This window comes from Podarcis bocagei (assembly GCF_964188305.1).
Source record: "Podarcis bocagei genome assembly, chromosome: 12".
Classification (NCBI taxonomy): Eukaryota; Metazoa; Chordata; class Lepidosauria; order Squamata; family Lacertidae; genus Podarcis; species Podarcis bocagei.
The window spans coordinates 38,550,295-38,572,839 of NC_138137.1; the positions used below are offsets into that span (position 1 = coordinate 38,550,295).

Consider the following 22,545-nt stretch of genomic DNA (forward strand, 5'->3'; position numbering starts at 1 on the left):
GTCTCCTGTAATGCAACAGCCTGACATGCTGAATTAAGTGGCAGGCAACCTTTCTGATGCTACAATGGCAGGGTTCCACTGGAGAGAGAAGAGGCCTCCTTCCTGGGCAACTAGCAAAGAGCCTGAGAATAAAAGCTCAGGGTCAGCACCAACACACACACCCTCCTCCTAGCTTGGCTGAAGTTGAAATGCAAGCAGCCAGCATTCGCTGCTTACCTAACAGCTCCTCTCTGGCTCAAGAGAGCTTTCATCCCCAGATTACTTCCCAACCCTCTGCTTTTTTAGGCAAGGGCCCAAGTGAGGCAAGGGGAAGGAATTTGTCAGGGGGGCCCAATCCAGGCTGCAACCCCACGAACATAAGGGGGGAACTTAGGCTAAATTGTAGGTCATGCTTGATGATATTTATTGAAACCCATTTCCCTGGAACTATGTAGGGTTTGCGAGAGCCAATCAGAGCAGTGTTAGGGCAAAACATTCTGAACAGTGAGAGTTGATGACCCAGGTTCTTCTCTAGTGGAGGAAAAGTAGGACCCAGAGCTGGAGAGACTTCCCTTTGTCACATGGCCTCTTGAGACCAACCCTGGAATTCCTTGTGCATAGGCAGATGTAAGGGGCAGCTGGTGGGAAGGACAAAGCACCATAACTGTACTACAGATTGTGGAGGGGCTACACCCTATAGATTCATAAACGGTAGGATTTACTGTAAGCCAAGGTATAACTTCAGAAATGTATATTTATAATTAAAAAGTGTTATTTTATAATTAAAACAGCAGCATCCCCCCCCATTGTATTGCAATTATATGTATGGGATGGGATTTTGATATAAAAGCTTGTGTTACATGTTTTGTACTAGACCCTATCTGTAAGTCAGCTGACTGAGACCTCTATGTCAGCTGACCACTTCCAAAATCCCCTGATCCTCCTGTAGATTACCTAAAAATGACTGCATTTCCTGAAAACAATCAAACATTGACAGTGTTCCTGAGAGATACTTGGATATCCTTGCACAATTATGCTGCACATTATATGAATGAACAGCAGATGAAAATAGCACATGCATGAAAGCCCACAGGGATCAGGTGAATTATCTAATCACACCCTACAGAAACTATTATATTTGCACAATCAGAGCCTTAGAGACTGGCTATTTATATTCAGCTACCAGACTCCTATCCAAGTGAACACATATTTCTCTAGGATCTCTATGGTAGGGGGATGTTGGAGAGATCGTTCCTATGCAGGAGCATTACTTGCTTTAAATAACAACCACCACCACCACCCCGTCTTCCCCTTCTACTATGGTAGCAAGCTGTGATGGCAGGATAAGAGCAGCACCACTACAGGAAGGTTCAGGAAGAATCCTCCAACACTATGATGTTCATAAGTAAAGAGCCCCTAGCAGGTTTACTATCTGACAGAAACAGTTAAAAGAAATACAAACTTGGCTTGAAGGGTATAGTCATTTGGCATCAGAGTGGATCCAACAAGATGGTTACTGCAATGCAAACCCTATAATTTGGCAGCTTAACAGCAGACTCTTAAATTGGACAAAGATTATACTGTGATCTCCTCAGTTTGATGAACAGGAAATGCTGGGGGTTGAGCGGGGAGGTAGAAGCTGTTAACTCTCTTCAGTAACGTAGCATTTAAGGAGCTGCACCCCAACTGGTAGTAGAGAGTTACTGTGGACTGCCCCTAAATGTCTGCTGTTTTAATAACAGCATTGCTGCCAAAGTACTGGTAACTTATGATTGGAGAAAAATAGAACCTAAACAAAGTGTTGCATATTCTCAAATTCTTCTTCACCATGGAGAATTCTACATTTTGCAGAGTCCTGTCCAATTTCCTGGCATTAAAAGGACGAAAAGCTACATATACCAGTGACCATCTGGCCACCCAAGAGAGATCCTTGCCCAGCTGCCCTATATAAGGACCTATTATGTAACAGGAAGATAAAGTGATATGTACATATTTTAGATGTTACTGGATCTATATACTTGTTACTACTAGACCTACATCACTAGGAAGCGGGGCAAGAAATTTTAACTTTCTTGATTTCAAATATAGTTTTAAAGCCAGGCTGGATTTCTGCAATATGCTTCCACGTGAATCTGCCTTTCAAACCATTCAGACTTCTGAGCTGGTTCAGAATTTTGCCACAAGGCTGCTCACAGGAACAACTGGGAATTAACAGATTTCATGAACATCTAAAGACCTTCACTGGCTACTAGTTTGTTTCTGAGGACAATTCAATTTGTCTTGACTACCTATAGTGAAGATCATCAAAAACCTTGGTTGAGCTGGTGACCAGAGACAGTGATGACTTTATTGGTAATAGCACCTCTTCTATAGAACTCCCTCCCCTTATTTAATCATCTTGTACCAAATTTTATTACCTTTAAGCTTCATGTAAACACAATTCTGTTTTCCTTAGCTTCTAGTGCTTTTAAACAGACCTTGAGGATTAAGCTGCTGCTGTGGGGAAAATTCTGCTGCCATATTTTTGTTTTAATGAAAAGAAGAATGTGAGTGTTTAAAGGAAATAAAATGCTTTGAATGAAAGTTTTAAACACACATTTCAGTGCTTACTTATATTTAGCATACATAAAAGTACTCAGAAAGCCCCCAATTGCAACATTTGCAAGATGTCACTTCAGAAGATGTTGAGGAGGTTTGAGCCAACAGTCTTCTGACACAACGCTGAAAATCTATATTAAGATGTTAGAAAAGAATGCAGATTTCTGCCTAAATGTCTTTCAACATAAACTTAGTAACAGTAGTGAGCATAATCCACTAAGCACAGCTCCTACCCAAACTTCAATGAAATAAGCTTGCACTGGAACAAAACTTGGACACAAGCCATTTGTTTCAATTTACCAACTAAGTCATGCTCCAACTAGACTTATTGAAATTAATGCACTAGACTAACATCAACCAATAGATTTAAATAGCTGTACTCCAAGAATGACTTAGCTGGATGCAACCCGATGTATTTAAAGCTATACATTCATGTTTATAAATACAGAGGGGAAAATGTCTTAATGAGATTTCTATTTCCTTACTGTTGTGCATAGAAGCACAATGAAATAGATGCATGCCTTTTAAAAGCCACTTTCAAACATGTTGTATCCTCCTTCATATTAAACATTATGAAGCAGAGGAGCATAGAGCCTGTTTTTATTTGCTACAGGGCTGTGTTTCTTTCTTAGAAGAGTATGTTTCCAAACAGTTTGTTTTCCAAAAGAAAAGGAAAAGTAAGGGAGAAGGAAAAACAGTACACAGTACCAGTTAGGCTTGTCTTCACAGCACCTTCTAAGGAGCAACAATGTTTTAATGCTTTGAATCCAGCAGTGCACTTGGCAGGTGATTAAGGGAATGCCAACCTCAAAAATGAAAATACAAGCACAAATCTCTTGTGTTTCTCTTGCTAAGCTATTCATTTCCTAAGAGGGCATGTTGTTTAGGAAGTAATCCACAGGGAACCCACACAGCTTCAAGCCATTTCAGGATCCTCCCTTCCCAAAACACGAAATAGATGCATCAGACCCCACCTAAGAATGGCACTTATCCCATTTTTTAGGCTGTTATTCACCGTTGCTCGAAGCAATGAACAATTCTAAACAGACAACAGTTACAGTATTTGTGTTTCCTTCCTCTCCAAGAGTATAAATGCCAACTTCCCATGGTGGATTCAGTCTTCTACTTCAAAGCAGAAGTGAGCTTAACAGAACAACAGACAAGGGTTTAAAGTAAAATGGAAGGTGAAATTGGATTACCCATGGAATAATTTTAGATTGTTAAAAACCTATTACCGGCTTCACAGTAGAAAGTAGTCATCTTTGACATGTTGCTTAAATGTCTTGTTGTCTTTCTAGGGACTGCTCGTCAACCTCTCTTTGATGCAAGCCCAATCCTGTCTAAGAGAAGAAGGTTCAAATATTTTGCTTCCCCTTAGCTTCCCCTTCTACCCTCTGTTTTGAAAATGAATTTTGGAAAAGCACTTTGCAAATACACAGGACATGACTTTTTGTCAGCTAGCACCATGAAAAAAATAGACAACTGGACTCAATCCGTTTTAACATATGCATGAACTTCACTTTTTAAAGAACAGATCATGGGCATGGAACATCCTAGCACTGGTACAACAGCAGCATTCAGGGATTAATATGGGGCAGACTCAGCAGAGCTCCATTTCCCCTTCCCCCTGCTTGGTGTACACACACAGACACCCACACATCATAGAAAATCTGTGCACGCTACCCACATTTCCTTCCGCTTGGTGCAAACTTTGCATGCTCAGAGGTCAAATACACTTTTCTTTAACCAACCAGTATTTGTTGTTGTTTTTTCTGATGTCTTATTGATCTGTTTATTTTTGCTGCAATTTTTGTATGGTGTACACAACTTTTGTAACCAAGCTGTAGCTTATATATACACTTGCACAAGGTTGAGAGGGAGTGCTGAATACAGACCTGGCAGCTATGCACAGACCTCTACATCTTCATGTTGACTTGATGCCCTGTATACACACACACACACACACACACATACACACACTGGGTAATATGGCAATATCAGTATACCTTTAAATACCAGCTTCTGGGAATCACAAGTGCAGTGAGTACTATTCTACTCAGGACCTGCTTTGCGGGCTTTCTGTAGGCATCTATCTGACCACTGTGAAAACAGCATGTTGGACTAAATGGGCCTAAATGGACAAGGGCACTTGTCCAGCAGGGGACCGCACCTGCAATGGAATGGATCATGCCTGAAATGGAAAACCTCCAAAAATATTTGCTTATCTTTCAACTTTAATACTTGCACTTTGGTGGGTTACTTTATTATCACAAACCAGCCTGCTTCAAAATAATGTTTGTGGGTTACTAAGCAACTGTTCCTAAGAATTCCTGTAATTGAAACTTAAAAGCCCAGTGCAACAATAACCAAACCTAAAATGTAATTAACAAGTAGAGAGCAGAGTCATATTTAAAGAAAACACCTCAATAATCTATGGCTATAATAATAATAATTTATTATTTATACCCCGTCCACCTGGCTGGGTTTCCCCAGCCACTCTGGGTGGCTATAGAAAGAGGGACAAATCCAATTTAAATATTATTTTTTATTACAAAAGTACATGAATTTTCTCTTTTTTCAGGTTGTACAGTAAAGTCTTTTCTACAGATCAGTTACATTTGTTATGAGACATTAGTGTTGAGTACAGTATAAAGTTGGGGAAGAAGAGGGGGAGAGGAGGGGTGGTGTGGTGAAACGTATTTTATATAGTGTACATGTGGGGTTTTGCGTCAGCTGGGTAGGCTCTCTTTCTATTCGCTTATTAAATTTCCTTGGTAGTGAGAGGGATTGGGGGAGCCCAGGGTGTGGTTGGCTATCTGTGGTTGGCTGCAGTGGGGTTTGTTTGCATTTATGAGGAGGGGGTTTGTTGGGCCAAGTAAGCCAGATTGATTTGTATGCCATTGGTGGACAAATACGGTTTTATAGTGACATGGTACCCTTTTATCACATACCCAATGGAACATCAATTACAGTGGCATCTACCAGACACACATCTGAAACTTTGGAATAATGTTTTCCCATAGGAATCCATGGTTTTTAGGGGAAGGGGTGGGCAGGGGAAACAGTTTATTAAAGGGGGTTGTGTTCTCATGTTCTTTCTGGAAAACTGATTTACATTTTTTTAAATTGTGGTTGTTTTTACATTTGTCAAATTAGGGTAGTTAAAGAGAGGATGTTATACCTTTAAGTGCTAACATCATTTGGCTTGGCATTACATGTGAACTCATAGGTTTTTTCCTCCAAACAAACCATGAGCAGTTAGCCAAAAACTCACCTTGCATCATAGTTTGTTTGGAGAAAGGCAAGCTATGAGCTGGGCTCAGACATGCAGCATGGCAGCAGTAGGAGCAGGGAAGAAGCAAATGGGCCAAAGTGCACCAGAATGCTTGCTCACTCAACCTATGCCTTAGTTTGGCTCAACATTGTGCATCAGCCAGGTCTACGACAGACTAAGCTGTAGAAGTAGATGCCTCCTGATCTACTTCCCTCTAAGGTTGTCAACATATAGCTAAGGACATGTTTATACAGTAGGTACTGGTAATTGCTTCACTGAATTCTGATGAGTTTTTAGTGTGTGATATCATATTGTGCTTTTACTATTTTTTGTTGGGAGCTTCCCAGGGTGGCTGGGACAACTGGGTCAGAATGGCGGCGCGCATATTTATATATATATATAATCACTAGAATCACATGCTTTTGTTGCAGGCATAACACTTAAAGTCTAGTTGCCTGAACCCTAGTTAATATCCTAAATGTTGCAATTGTGAGTGCTGTGTGGACTGTTGTATAGTGCCCCTGACATCATCATTAATAACAACAACAACAACAATAATTTATTATTTATACCCCGCCGATCTGGCTCAGTTTCCCCAGCCACTCTGGGCGGCTTCCAACAAAATATTAAAAATACATTAAAACATCAGCCATTAAAAACTTCCCTAAACATGGCTGCCTTCAGATGTCTTCTAAAAGTCAGATAATTGTTTATTTCCTTGACATCTGATGGGAGGGCGTTCCACAGGGCAGGCAACACTACCAAGAATTTAACAATAATTTGCCTTTGAGAAGGTTCCCTGGCATGAAGACTGGATATAGTGCTTGAGAGGAAATGGAAAGAGCGTCATACAAGAAAAAATAAGCAGTAGTGTGGTAAAATGCAAGCAATGAAAGAAAAGTTACATTTTACATGAGACATGGAGTTGCCACCAAAAGAACAGCAGTTCCATGTCAATTCTTCCCCTTTTCTAGATGCTGGTACTTTGGTTTGGGTCACTTAATGTGTACTGCTACATAGATTGGCCACCATATTGATAGGATTAGAACTGGATATTGTTAATTTACCTGTTGATATATTTAACATTCATGAAGTATAGCTGTTGAACTGTCAATGCTAATACGCTGTAGTGTATTATGGATATTGTGCTATTACTGTATATACCGGTAAATCACATATTTTCCCATGAATTGTTTCAAGGACAATGCATTTGTGGAAAATCCAGTGTATAAATAAACTGACTGTGGCTGTTGCTGTAGAAGCTACTTCTGGGAGCTAGAGCAAACGCAATGAATAAAAGATACAAATGAAAACAGAGAAACAAACTGCTTCTACTCAAGTGGTAATATAAAAAAGATACCGTATTTTTCGCCCTATAGGACGCACTTTTTCCCCTCCAAAAATGAAGGGGAAATGTGTGTGCGTCCTATGGGGCGAATGCAGGCTTTCCCGGGCTTCTTGCAGCTCCGCGCCACCCTCCCGATCCTGGCGCGAAGCTGCGCGGAGCTCCGGAGGGTGGCGCGGAGCGTGCCTGTGCTCCAGGGCTTCTTGCAGCTCCGCGCCACCCTCCTGATCCAGCGCGAAGCTGCGCAGGGCTCTGGAGGGTGGCGCGGAGCTGCCTGCGCTCCAGGGCTTCTTGCAGCTCCACACCACCCTCCCGATCCCGGCGCGAAGCTGCGCGGGGCTCCGGAGGGCGGCGCGGAGCTGCCTGCGCTCCAGGGCTTCTTGCAGCTCCGCGCCACCCTCCCGATCCCGGCGCGAAGCTGCGCGGGGCTCCGGAGGGTGGCGCGGAGCTGCAAGAAGCCCTGGAGCACAGGCACCTCCGTGCCACCCTCCCGATCCCGGCGCGGAGCTGCGCGGGGCTCCAGAGGGTGGCGCGGAGCTGCAAGAAGCCCTGGAGCACAGGCACCTCCGTGCCACCCTCCCGATCCCGGCGTGAAGCTGCGCGGGGCTCCGGAGGGTGGCGCGGAGCTGCCTGTGCTCCAGGGCTTCTTACAGCTCCGCGCCACCCTCCCGATCCCGGCGCGAAGCTGCGCGGAGCTCCGGAGGGTGGCGCGGAGCTGCCTGCGCTCCAGGGCTTCCTGCAGCTCCGTGCCACCCTCCGGATCCCGGCAAGAGGTCCTGCGGGGTCGCAAGGCTTGCAGGCAGCAGCCTGCAGCCCATAAGCTCGGGGGATAGCAGGGAGGCGCAGCGCCGCCACCCCGCTATTCCCTGACCTGATCTGAAGGCTGGGGGGGAGCAAGCTTGCTTCTCCCCCCCCCGCCAGCCCCACAAGCTCGGGGGACAGCGGGGCAAGCCGCTGCCCCACGGAGGCTAGAGATGCTGTCCCTGAAGGCAGAAGTGGGAGATGGAGCGCTCTGTCTCTCTCTTCTAGCTTGGGGATGGCTGCGCAAACCTGGGGGGGAAATAAATTTTTTTTCCTTGATTTCCCCCCAAAAAAACTTGGTGCGTCCTATGGGCCGGTGCGTCCTATGGGGCGAAAAATACGGTACACTGTGTTCCTGAACTCGAATGGAGTTTGTGCATATGGCAATGGTAATCTCCAGAGAATTGCAGGACAGATGTCATTTGCAAACGGGTAGAGTAACGTGGCAGCAGCTCACTGGTAGATGGCCAGGACTTCAACTGTTGGGTGAGTTATCAGGGACCATTCTTCAGTCAGAAGGTTGGGACCCACAACTGCAGCATGAGCTAAGTCACTCCAACAGCACACCAACAACGTCTTGTCCATTTTGCCCAAACTGCCTGTCTTTTCAGTCTGTTATATGGCAGTAGCAACCAGACCTGTGCAGAGGGGTGGGGGCAGCCAGGTATACTTGCCCTAGGCCTCAGAGGACTAAGTTGGCCAGGGTGGGGGGCACTAGGGACCGGCTGCTTTTCTGTTTGTGTTTATAACTTTTCTCTAACAAGACTCCTGCCCTGGGCCTCAGACAAGCTCTGTGTGGGCCTGCTACAAACTATGACTTTTGCTTTGGGGGAAGGCAGATAATTTAGTTTTCTAATTAGAAAAGGGCAATACATGAGTCTGAAGAGCACCTAATTGGCAGCAAAGCTCACAGGGTTGATTTAGGAAAAGAAGCTGGGTTATGCGAAGGGTCCAAAAGGTAGCTGGAATGTACTTCATTACTCTTTATCTCAGGATTTTGTATTTATCTGTGTTTTCCCTCTCATAATACAAATAATAATTAATGCCACAAGGCCTCCAAATTATTCAAGTTAAGATTCAACATTCCACTGCTAGACAAAGACCAACCAAAATATCTATTTTCACCTACTGCTTCTCTTACAGTCAATTTATTTATTTTTTTAAATGATAATTTATTTTTATACACATGAATGCAGATTGTTCTGAGGACTGTGTATACTTTGACAATACACACTTAGGAGTGCATAATACCCAGCAAATAAGTGAACAAATAAATATATAAAGGCCAGGATGCAAAGGTCTACATAAAGTTAAAGGCTTTCTGGTTTCTGCCCCTTCTAATGGGCAGCTCCCTATCCCTCCCAAAATCCTAGGACTGCCGAGAGGAACATTCCATGAGGCACAAGGAGCTTCCACTGAAAGACGAAAAATTGCCAATTGCTGTTTGTACACAGACAAACTTTGCCGGCAACCCCTCTTTGAATCCAGGCCGAAGTCTTATGTGCTACATCAAGAATTCTCACTTCAGTACTTTTCCATAAAAAAGCTTTTATATGAAATATTGAAACAAGTATTTTTAAAGAAAGGCATCAGCCATCTTTTCATTAACTCTTCACCAAAATTCACTCCCAGCTCAGCCTCTATACATGCTAGGGAGAGAGAAAGGCATTAAGCGTATGCATGCCTGTGTCTTGTAAAATTTTCTTAGCAATAATCCTATTAAAAGATGCTCTTCTTGGAACAGGTTCGCATTTAACTATTCCATTTTCTTATCTTTCAAATATAAAACAGCCAGAGTTTGCACATTATGTGGCAACTTGTCTCTTGAGTTTCGAACGGGCAAGGCATAGCTTTATTTCCCTAAACTGAAGGTTTTTAAGTCAACTTTTCCCCCATGTACAAAAGGAGAGAAAATCCTCATATTCCTATTTACAGTCCTCAAAAATTGGCAGAAACGGGTCTATGCACATCCAGTTCGCCCTTGTTCTAACACTTACATTTCCAATGTTTTTTTCTGCTTTCAAAAAATAGAATAATTGTAGCCTTAAAATTTCATTCCAGACAAGTGTTAAGTCTGTGTTTATTTTGCTAAGTTGGCATCAAACCAGTGCAGCTATGTGGAAAATGTGGTCACACTGAAAGCTTTGGGACATAAAAGCTTATACTCAAATATTCTCCTTATCAAGTGAAAAATTGAAAGGAATCTTGGCAACCATTTAAAAAAAGAACAGGAATTTGTTTGTTTAAGAAGATGAGCTTCAGCTTTTACTACACACTAACATTAAGCAAGCAATTAATACTGTTGACTATTCCTTTCCTTTAACACAGGAGAGAAGGGCCTTTTTCAATCCAAGGGCCACACTGCTTTCTCATCAACTTTCAGGGGCCACTGAATGCCAATGGTGGGTGGGACCAGAAGCTAAAGTGGGCGGGGCAACTAATGTTAATTTTACCTTTCTGCAATCGTCTAGTTTCTACAAACACATTCACACAGATACACCTCCATATCCTCTATCCAGGCAAGCAAGAGTTCAAGGACACATGAAAGAACCTTCAAATAGCCTTTGCTGCACTCTTTTTGGCACCTCCTTAATTTCGTTCAGGCCAGTGTACTCAGACACATAGATGCTGACATGTTTCAATATTTTACTGTTAAAGAGGACCATGAAAGAGGACCATGCAGGGAGGCCTGGAGAGCTACATTTGCTCCCAGGCTCGAAGTTATCCCTCCCCTGGCAATTTAACACATGGTCTGAAGAGTTAGCATTATTTTCTATTAAAAGTTTTGCGACAACTGAGTGGTTGATTGATACACTGGCAAAAATCGGAGAGGTCAATTGATAACCCTTCTGTGGTATTTCTTACTAATTTCTTATTCTCGTGACTTCAAATGGAAGAGAGAATGTCTGATGCTCCTTTGCAATTCTTGAGTTTGATCTACATTACAGTAAGAGCCTTCTGAATTGTGCAGACCCTTCATTGGACAACATAGCAGATGGTTCTCCCTTTACAACCGCAAACAGGGATGCATCTGTTACTCTTTGGCACAGGTGGACGGTCCACATGGCCCTCAGCCTAATTTTATGTGGCCCTCAGCCTAATTTCAAAATCCCTCTTCAAGCAATTACTGTATTTTTTGCCCTATAGGACGCACTGGCCCATAGGACGCACCTAGATTTGGGGGGGAATAAAGGGGGGAAAATTTTATTTTTTCCAGGCGCGGGGCTGGGGTGGGGGAAGCCTGAGCTTGCCCCGACCCCAGCCCCCAGAACAGGAAGCTCTCCGCAAGCCGTGGGAGCCCAGCGCGAAGTCGCGCCGGGCTCCCACGGCTTGCGGAGAGCTGCGGGAAGCCCACTCTGGGAGCTTGAGGGGCTGGGGGAGGGGGAAGCCCTCCGCCAGCCTCCAAACCACGTTGGGAGACAGCGGGATGGCAGCGTTCCGCCTCCCCGTTGTCCCCCGAGCTTGTGGGGCTGGCGGTGGGGCTCTCCTGAAGCCTGGGGAGCGAGAGGGGTCAGTGTGCACCAACCCCTCTCGCTCTCCAGGCTTCAGCGAAAGCCTGCATTCGCCCCATAGGACGCACACGCATTTCCCCTTCATTTTTGGAGGGGAAAAAGTGTGTCCTATAGGGCGAAAAATACGGTAACTCGGAGCTTCTAGGAAGAGCAATCAGACTTATCCCCCAGCAGACTCCTGGGTAGGGAGAAATGGAAAGAAAGGGGATGTCTGCACACAATTTGCTCTGCCCCTTCCCCACCCCCAAATTGGCTTCAGCACCACCCATGCACACAGTCAGCTTGTGGACCCTGACACATTGCCCCCTGTGGCAGAAATGAAAAGTTGTCCATCCTTAATCTAGGTCATTTGGAAGGAGTGCAGTAAACAAGGGAGGAAGTTCCTTTTCTTTCATTAATTTGTGGGATCAAGCCGAGCCCTTACGCCACTGGAAAACCAAAGGGCTATTTCAGGCCTGTCGTTCAAGTCCTGTTTTGCGGAAACAAGTTGCCAGTAAGAGCCAGAACTACATACAACTACCACCTTGCATGCTAGACTAGTTGCACCTCTTCTTTCCTGAAAGTTAAAAAAAAACCTAGAGCAGCACTTGCCTACAGATAGTGAGAATTTTTGCCCTAAATAGCCAGTATTTAGCCTTTCAGTTGAATAAACATTAGCAAACACTCCTACTAGCATTATGACATACCTATGCCAAACCTTGCATAGCAGTGATGAATTTGAAAGCTTTTGAAGAATGAAATACTATTGATAGATGGACAGAACTGAATCTTAACCATGGACGGGCGCTTCAGAGACCACAGTGTTGTCCACACTAAAAGCCAGCTGAAACAGGAAAATAAGACCATGTTGGATTTGAACCAAGGAGCAAGTAGACTGAAATCATAGTTGACTTGGAGGTGGGGGCAGTGGGGCAACTGTTCCGGATCTCACCCAAGGAAGAGTACCATATAGGAGCATAAGCAGCTGCCTTATACCAGCCAAACCATTGGTCCATCTAGATCAGCATTGTCTACACTGATGGGCAGCAGCTATGCAGAGAGGATGTCTGTCCCAGTTCTTACCTGGAAACACCATCTGAATGCACAGAAGCTTCTCACATCAACACTGACTCACAGTACTATATTTCACTGTTTTAATATTGAGGCATTCATTAATTCATTCATTGTATACTGCTCTTATTTGTCCTGTAAAAAGTCAACAATGTGTCACTACTGCTTTCTCCTCCCACTTTACACTGAAGTAAAGTATCACAGCCAATGAGAGCTCAACCATTTAAACTCTATATTTGATGTTTATATATCACATTATATATCACATTGATGAAATGTGAAAAGGCTGCAGTTAAACCAACTTTTACTCAGGGTAGGCCCACTGAAATTAGTACACATGAATCACTTAGGTGCATTAATATTAATGGATGTACTCTGAGTGAAAGTTAGTTGAACAGACTGAAGGGATTGCTCAGTCAGTAAAGTATGAGACTTTTAATCTCAGGGTTGTGGGTTTGAGCCCCATGTTGGGCAAAAGATTCTAGGAGGTTGGACTAGATGACCCTCGTGATCCTTTCCAACTCTCTGATTCTATGATCAAAACCCTAAGGTGTTGTATCCAATACTAGTCATGCACAGAATAGACCCACTGAAATTAATAGATTACTCTCAATAGGTCTACTTAATTGGATATAACCTTTACCTCAGAAGGAGTAAAAAGCACTTACTTCTGAGGGACATATAACACTGTTTATTTGTTCGTTCATTCATTCTTACCAAGTATCTTGGTAAGAAACTACAAAGAAAAACAGCTCATATGTTAAAATGACAGTTCTGTATGAAAATGTTTGTAAAGTACTGTCTCATCCAATGTAGAGTTGCTACCAAACTGCCTCCTGGCATGCTGGTTACATGATCAACAATTATAAACTCCCCCTGCATTCCAAGACTCACAACCCTCACCTAAAGTCCCACCAGTCTCCATAAAAGTACTCTTTTCTTTTAAATTCCTGAGAGATAGCAATGTCAGTCTGCTGAGGCAAAAATGATTAAGACCCCTGTGGCTAAACACATCTCTGCAGCAGGAAAATTTATAGGCAAGAGCCCACTTTGTCATATGCATAAGAAAGCCAATGCCACAATAAATATATTTTAAGGTCCCAAGGGACGTGCTTATTTCAACGCTTAGGATATTTTATGTCCCTTGTTTCAAGGAATTGTATTACTGGTTGATCTTCGCTTCTCTACCTTTTTTTCTATTCCAGGTATTTAAGAGCTTAGCACTACTTCTGAAAAGATCATGGCCATCTTGAAGAGAAATCTGCCAGCACCAAGGTTGGCTGGCTCTAAGCAGAACAGATCTAAAGCACAGAGGTTTTTAAGTTGGTGTGTTTCATGCTGATGGAAGCAAGCTTCCAGCCTGGGGAAATGGATACAACCATGTCTTTGTTGTATCTATTTTCCCAGGCCTTCTTTCATCAGCAGGTGTAGTTCAACCATCGAAAAGACCAACACCCATACTGAGTCATGCCACACTTCTGACTTCTGAGGCTGAAACCTGCACACATGTACCTGGACTTAATCCCTATTCAGTATAATGGAACTAACTTCCAAATAAACATTAATTTATTATTAAAAAAAAATCCTTCCAGTAGCACCTTAAAGACCAACTAAGTTAGTTCTTGGCATGAGCTTTCGTGTGCATGCACACTTCTTCAGATACACACTTCTTCAGATAATAATTTAATTTATTATTTATTTTTTTAAAACTTTCATAAGACTTGCTTTTCCTAAGAAGAGCATCCAATGTGGCTTGACGTCTGTATTCACCAATTCCTCATCTGCCAGTTTCCCAAGCCCTGCCTCCACATAGTAAAAAATGTTAAAAGGCATTTCTATCACTGCATTTTACTAAAATTCTGTCTCATATGGGGGTATCAGGTAACAAAATGTAGCCTTGACCTGGAAAGGGGAAAAAAGATTCCTGCAGGCTCAAGTAGAAGCAGAGACAACAGTTTACCGCAGCACCTTAATCACGTAGTGAATCATAGGAGTTGGCTTCCAACACAATATTCATTGCATCCAGTTAGATCCCCAAGGATCCTAACGTTTTTAAAGCACATTGTAAACTCTTTTGCTTGCAATGATGAAAAGATAAAGCCTTTAGGAGGCAATCTCTCAGATAACAGAAGCATTCTGGGAGAGGTCTATAGCAAATTGAGATATTTCCCTAGCCTACCTAACAACCAGAAATATATCGTGGTCATGACTCCTGTTTCCCTTTCTCCTCTACTGCTGCACTGCTTTGCTATATGTAAAGTAAATGTGCAGAGGTATAACCCTATCAGTCATTGACTGACCTGCCCTAATTTTTTCAAGGTATGAGGTGAGCAGAAGATGTATAGCAGTCATTTATGAGCTACTACAGAGAAGGAAAGGGCAGACAGAAGGCCCTAAGGAAAAAGAATAGATGCAGCATGAGTCTTCTAGGCCAGACTTCTCTAATTTGTCTAAAACATCCATCATTCCCAGCCATTGGCCCAGCTGGCTGGAGCTGATGGGCGTTGGGCTCCAAAACTTCTGGAGGGCATGAAGTTGGGGAAAGGAGGTCTTGAAAATTGGGAGCTGCAGTCAAAGAAGGCAGATGGCCAAAGGCAGTAAAGGAAGTGAGAGGGAGAGTTCTCCTAAGCAGAGCAGATGCTGGTGGGAGAATGAAATTTGGGGCAGAGAACAAAGACAAAAAGGTACTGTAATGAATATAGGGGTTGCTGGTGCGTAAGTTGCCGCCACTCCTGGCTATGTTGCCTTGTTAAACCTTTTCTATCTGGACAGCCCTTCACTTCGTGGCTGCCTCAGTCGCTAGCAGAATCCGTCAGTGGGCGTTTCTTAAACCTTTTCCAGCATAAAAGCTGTTTGACCCCAAGTCTCCTACTCTCCCTGCGCGGAAGTCTTCTGTGCAGGGAGGGTGTGAGTAGTGGAGGACCCGTGCTCTCCCCGCTGGTCTCCGCCGAGGAGTCCTGGAGCCCCCTCGCCGATTCCCCCATCTGCCCCCCTTTATCCCTGGTGTTACGCTGATTTCCTTCCCCAGCTGATGAGCTGCCTCTCTCCCTGCTGGGCCCTTCTCCAGCATCGCTTGAGAGCCTTGCCTCCGCCTCTGGCTCCGTTGTCAGTTCCCTGACAGGTACCAATAAGCAGGAACTATAGAGGCCACTCAAAATACTCATCCAAATCTCCTAGTTTAAACTAGTGCTGTGCACTGGATTCAGCAGAAGCCCGAACCAAACCAGGGCAATTTGGGCAGAACTGGGCTTCAGACAAATCAGGCTGAGGCTGTCAGAAGGTGTGGCAGTTGAGCAGCAACAGGGAAGAAAACAAGGCAGGCTGTCTCTGCAAGCCTGTTTGTGAAAAGGGCTTTCAAATAGTCCACACTGTGCTCTGGCTGCATGTGGGGAACAGCCAAACTTAGCAGGGTTGAACCCTCCACTCACCGTGTTCCCTTCTGGGAACACACTGGCAAAGCAGCCCCTAGCTGAATTGCACCCTCCATGGGCTTAATCCTGTTGGCTGCTGTGTGGGTTAGGTGGAGAGGGAATGAGCTGTAGCTTCTCCTTACCCCACCCCCAACCATAGATTTAATCAGAGTTGTATAAGCTGAAGGTATCAGAAGGAGGTGGTAGGAAAGGCTGGCTCCCAAATCAATGTGGGGCTTGAATCTGGGTTGAGCTGACCTGAGATCAGCCTGCTAATCTGAAATTGCAGGCTGGACCCTGGATCAGATGGGGTGCAGCATGCACAATCCTAGTTTAAACAACTCAAAACAGACTAGGTAGCCCCTTAAGTAGATGGATCTTCACTTGAAACTCCAACAGCACCAGATCATTTTTTTAATATATACTGTATGTATATTCTGGTGCTACTGAACTGACAGGGTATGACCTACATGGCTGTAGCCATAGGCACCACATTTGTGCAACTGCTATCCTCTAATAACAGGAAAGGCTTCTTAAAAGATTACATTGCTGCAGAGCAAGTACAAAGAGATCGTCTCCCTGCCCAAACCAGAATTTCTGCATGCCAGCATTCAACGTTCATCATTTTGCTGCCATCCCTTTCAACTCAGGCAGGCTTGAAAAGCACTTTTCATTACCATGCTTTAGTAAACAGGTCATTTTTGCTTCTGCTGCTTTGTAGGCCTCCCCAAAATAACTTCACCATTTGAGTTTGCAGCTCCACTTACTTTTGTCCTTAAGCTCCAGTTATCCAAACCACAAACCCAGAGGTAGTACTCTTTCATTCACACAGACACACAGAGTAGCATTTACCCTGTTTTATTCTCTTCTGTGGAAGAGAAAAGAGAAATTTCTGAGGAGGAATGGGGGCAGACATGGGTTTCATCCACTCCAAGCATTCAATGCTCATTGCTTCTCTCAAAGAATCCTGGGAACTGTAGTTTGTTAATGATACTGGGAATTATAGCTCTGTGATACTGGGAATTATAGCTCTTTGAGGAATCCCAGGATTCTTTGTGGGGAGAGCCATGTGCTTTAAATGTATGGTATGGATGTGACCATGAACAATGGAGAAGGGGGAAAGAACTGAAGAGAGAATAAAAAAGATATGGAAAGAAAATGGAGAGAGAAGGGAAACTGGAAAGACTGGCAGATAACGTAGCAAATACCTAAAGCTGAGATAACAAATCACTTGCTTAGAAGCTTTGTCATAGAGGCTGAGAGTACTATCCAAGATTATGTCACACTCATGGTATTTAGGGGCGTATTTCATTCACCCAACCATAGCCACTAACTTGCCTCACTACCATTCTTGTCCGTTTTGACTGATCCAAAATATGGCTGTGTACAACCCATAAAGTTTTGTGTTCTTATGATCACAAGGACAAAACCTATGAAAATGCCTGTCCCGAGATATTTTCACCAGCAGACAAACCACTTCCCCTCATCTGAAGAAGGGTAAGTGGAAACTCCTTTTTGTCATTAATCAAAATCAGCCCAGCTCCTAAAGAACTTTCTTACTCCAACAGGCTTTTCAGAACTGACTGCTTTTAAGGAAAGGTCTGGTGCCATGCTGTTTTTACAGTAAATATTTTTAGGTTTTTAATAGATTGTGTGTGTGTGTGTGTGTGTGTGTAAAATTATATTAATGTTTAATTGGATTTTTTATGATTGGAGGTTCCCTCCCCTAAGTTTTTTGCCGTTCTTATTATATCTGTAAGCAGCCTTTATTCCCCATCAGGGAAAAAGGCATGGTATAAATAAATATATAATAATAATAATTTATCATTAAGGTACTTCTGTATATTTTTAACTTGAAAGGCCTCATCATACACCTATCCCTAGATTTCAATGTGCTACTAGATACAAACCTTTTGAATGATATTGGGTGATATCAAAAGTCAAATTTAGCCTATGGTGGCATGTAAGTGCCTATCATGAGCTTAACACAAGTAGAGGCAGCTGTGGAAGTTTGCATGGTCTTCTTGCAGCTGCTGTAAGAAGTGATGCTGGTGTGAAGAAGCCCTTCACCAGTTTCTTCTTCCCTTCCTTTTTCTGAACACATGCTAGAATCCAGCATCAAGACAGGTTCTTAATTAGTACACTCTGTTTCCAAGGCCACGCTCACAAATTTCCTGCTTTTGCACCAAGGCATTGCACCATTAAAGATGTTCAGATGTTGATATTTAAGCATTTTGAAACACAGCACACCTTTTTCTAATGTAATTGAGACAAAGCCCCCAGGAGAAAAGCTCTGAGTGCTATGGTTAAGATAGCAACTGATGAGCAGTAATGCAAATCTTATGATCACATCAGCTCACTGGAATAGGAAAATGCACATCTCGTGGGCAATGCATTTTTATAGTCCCATTTCATATTCAAAATGGGAATTTTCTAAGTTACACATACCAGCCATATGCAAAGCTAAAATCTATTTTAAAAATCCAATAGAAAAAGAAAAATAAGAAATATAACTTATGTCTTTTGCAAAAGTATTTTTAGAGTAAAAAGACACCTGACAACCGGGTTAAAAAGTATAAGAAATCAGATCAAAGTGTACACTATTAAATAAATTCATTGCCAACACTAATAATTCTATTGGAATAATGGAGATACAGTATGTATTTTGAACTTTAAGATCAACTATTTGGCCTTCAACTCATTAAAGCGTTTATAGTACACTTTTAGGGTAAGGTAAAGGACCCCTGGACAGTTAAGTCCAGTCAAAGGTGACAATGGGCTTGCGGCGCTCATCTCGCTTTCAGGCTGAGGGAGCCAGCGTTTGTCCACAGACAGTTTTCCAGGTCATGTGGCCAGCATGACTAAATCGTTTCTAACGCAACAGAACCCCGTAACGGAAGCCAGAGCACACAGAAGCGCTGTTTACCTTCCCACTGCAGTGGTACCTATTTATCTACTTGCACTGGTGTGCTTTCGAACTGCTAGGTTGGCAGGAGCTGGGACAGAGCAATGGGAGCTCACCCCGTCACAGGGATTTGAACTGCTAACCTGACTGGCAATCCCAAGAGGCTCAGTGGTTTAGATCACAGTGCCACCTGCACCCCTACTTTTACCTTTACTTTTAGGTTATAAATCAGTCTACTCCATCCAGCCTGGAAGCCACCTAATATTTTGAACTACAACCCCCATCACCCCTGACTATGGATCACGTCAGCTAGAGCTGAAGTCCACAACAATGAAGGGCACCAGGTTGGGGAAGTCTGGTGCAAAAATTCTTTGCACACTTAAAGAGACACTTATATTTGTTTGTATTTATTATATTTTTACTGGAGAACAGTTCAGTTGCCAAATGCATTCAGCCTTCATTTCCAGCATTCCGACTGCATGCTAAACTCAACAGTAACGTAAGTTTCCTACTAACACTAAAAGGATCAAGCTCTTTTTTTAAAAAAAGCATTACTGTAAACAGCAGCTTGATTTTGTTTGGGCAACTACATGAAAAAGCAAACAGGTAAATAAATCACAAGCTGGAATGGCAAGTCTCCTTTTCCAGTGATTAAAAGAAAGCCCTGTTTTCTCTCAGGCAAGAACTCATCATGCATACAAACTAGAAAACTCACTTAAACCTTTTTAAATCCCATTTGCTCCAAAAGGAGGGATAGGAGTGCACAACTTCGATTGTGTTTGTGCCCATTCTTATTTGAAATTCATTTAAGAGTAGTCTTAGATATCAGGCATCATGAGAAGGCAATTTGAAATAAATCATTTTATACTGATGCTATTTGGAGGGGGGGGGAGTCATTCTACTGCAGTCCTCTAGATGTTGTTGGATTCCAACGCAGCTAACATGGCCAATGATCATGGATGATAGCAGGTATGGTGCAAAAAACAGCTGCTGGACCACAGGTTTCCTATCTGTGCACTAGTATAAGACTAATTACCCAATAATTCAGTGTTCTGAAGGTAGGAACTCTCAGGGCATGGAACCAAGTACAAACATGTGTCTGATTTTATTTATTTCTAATATTTATATTCTACCTTTCAAGGCACTATACACACATATCCACAATACAATAATTAAAACTTTGTTAACATTACAATAATAAGACAGCAGCAACTGGAACAGTACACAGCAGAGTATACTAAAAAGCAGTTTGAATTTTGTTCACAAGCATGAATCCACCATCATAAAATGCCCCGAACAAACATGATAAAATGGGACTTTTTATTTTTTTAAAAAAAAACATAACTGCTGGATTGTTGGACTAGGACCTGGGACACAAGGGTTAGGGTTCAAATTTCCACCTGGCCATGAGGCTCATTGGATGACCTTAGGCCAGTCACAACCTCTTGCCTACCTTGTGGTGGGATTAAATAAGGAGTGGGGAACCATGTACTCAGCACTGAGCTCCTTGGAGGAAAAGATGGGATATAAATGCAATAAACAAACAAACAATATATAAAATTGGCATAGCAGAAATGTTAAAGTCAGTGGAAACTAGCAAGGAGACATGCTGGATGTCCTGGGCAAATAAACTGAGGTCTTTGCTGGTGCAAAAGAGCACCAGGTTCAGTAACAGGCAAGTGTCTCTTGCGAGGACATTCCACATCCTCCTTTCTGGCCACTCAACTCCACCACCAATATTCAGAAAGCAAGGAGGCTTGGGAAACAATTACAACCTGTGGGCAGGCTCCTCTGGGGGAAAAGCACATGATCTAAATTATCTAAATTATCAGGCTTTAAAAAGATAAACATCAGAACTGTGTCCATAAGTGGGACAACAGTCTGTGTAGTTTAAGAGCTGGTAATATGTTTTCCATATAGCTGGCCCCAGTTAGTAGACTAGCAATTTAACTAAATTAAGTATTTGAGAAATCTTCAGGTTACTGTCACAGTCACACCAATGCTCTGGCAGTAACCAAAGCATTGGAAACATTGGCCATAAGAACATAAGATGAGCCTGCTGGATCAGACCAGTGACCCATCTAGTGAAGCATCTTGTTCTCCCAGTGGCCAACCAGATACCTGTGGAAAATCCACAAGCAGGATCTAAGCATGAGAGCACTCTCCCCTCCTATGGTTTCCAGCAACCGGCATCCAGAAGCATTACTGCCTCCAGCCATGGAGGAAGAGCATAGCCATTATTGCTAGTGGCCATCACTAGGCTAGGTTCTCTTTGTCCAGGATTAGGGGCAGCCAGCACACCAGCCTTAGTTGGTAGAAAGTACTGTGCGCCACAGATGCAATTTGGCCATCCAGTATCAAACCTGAATCTAGCAGCATCCCCAAGTTGCAAATCTGATCCTTCAAGGGAAGTGCAAACCTGTGCAGAACAGGTAGGCCACCACCACTTCCTTGGTGAGACAAACTACACATCTGCAGTACATGCCCACTGTGCAAAGAGGAATTCACAATAAAATAGAAATCTGCTATAATCGAGATATTGCCACTACCAAGCATGAACGACATGTTCAAGTATCCGATACCGAGGGATGAGCTGCAATAAAGCTACATAATTGAAACGGATGGCAAGTTCCCAGCAGGCATATGGGCACTTGAAAAAGTGATCACAATATCTGTATACTGCTTTTTTTATTTATTTCCCCAAACAATAATACTTTTTTTAAAGAAAATCTGACCCCCCCCCCCCAATTTCATTTTTACTTCAAAAAAATCATCATCACTCACAGGTAGACCAATATGACTTCCTGCTGCTTCTGCATTTTGACTGAAAGAGATAAGCCTTTGCTTTAGCCCACCACAGCTGAGATAGAGAACCTGCAGCCTACCAGATGTTATCAGACTCCAGCTCTCATCAGCTTCGGCCAGCAAAGCCAATGGTCAGGGGTGATGGGAGTTGTAGTCCAGTAACATCCAGAGGATCACAGTTTCCCCATCCCTGCACTAAAGCATCAAAATCAATAGATGGAAATTAAGGCGCACTATGAAATGTGGATTTTACAACCACAATCATGGCCTATTCATGTGCTATGATATCACACACACCAAATTATTTGTATTTAGACAGTTTATATACGATGTATGTTTCAGAAAATAAAAATCTAAGCAGATTACAACATACTGTAAACATCACAAATAGAAGTCAAATAAAAAAATAATGGGGGGAAATCCACATCATAAAACAACACAATTAACAATGAAACAGGACAGCATCTTCAGCGTCAGAATAAAACATTACACAGGAAAATCAACTACAAAAAATACAATGAAAATTCCACATTGTTCATCTACTGGTACCGTAGCCCATAACATGTGGAAAGAAATGTTGCTCATTTTGAAGTACACAGGGAACCAGAACCAACTGAGGCTTCCCACAATATATACTCAAGTATTTCCCTCTCTCACAGCACAAAGTAGACCAAAAGTACACATAGTGACTCCACTATAATTTCATAGGTTTGAATCCAAAGAACCATAAGCAGAATGAAACAAATATTATTCCTGCCCTTCAGTGAAAGAGGATAATACAAACTGTGGTTTATAAACTGTAGTGGGCCATAAAAAGAATGTGTTTGTGTAAAATGAGGGACTCCTCTGGATTTGGGGTCACTTTT

General features: G+C 42.9%; 1 protein-coding gene across 3 annotated transcripts in view; it reads right to left on the minus strand.

Moving 5' to 3' along the window:
- The window catches only part of NEBL (nebulette), a 190,435-nt gene that overhangs the window by 123,148 nt on the left and 44,742 nt on the right, over window positions 1–22,545 (minus strand). The window lies entirely within an intron of this gene.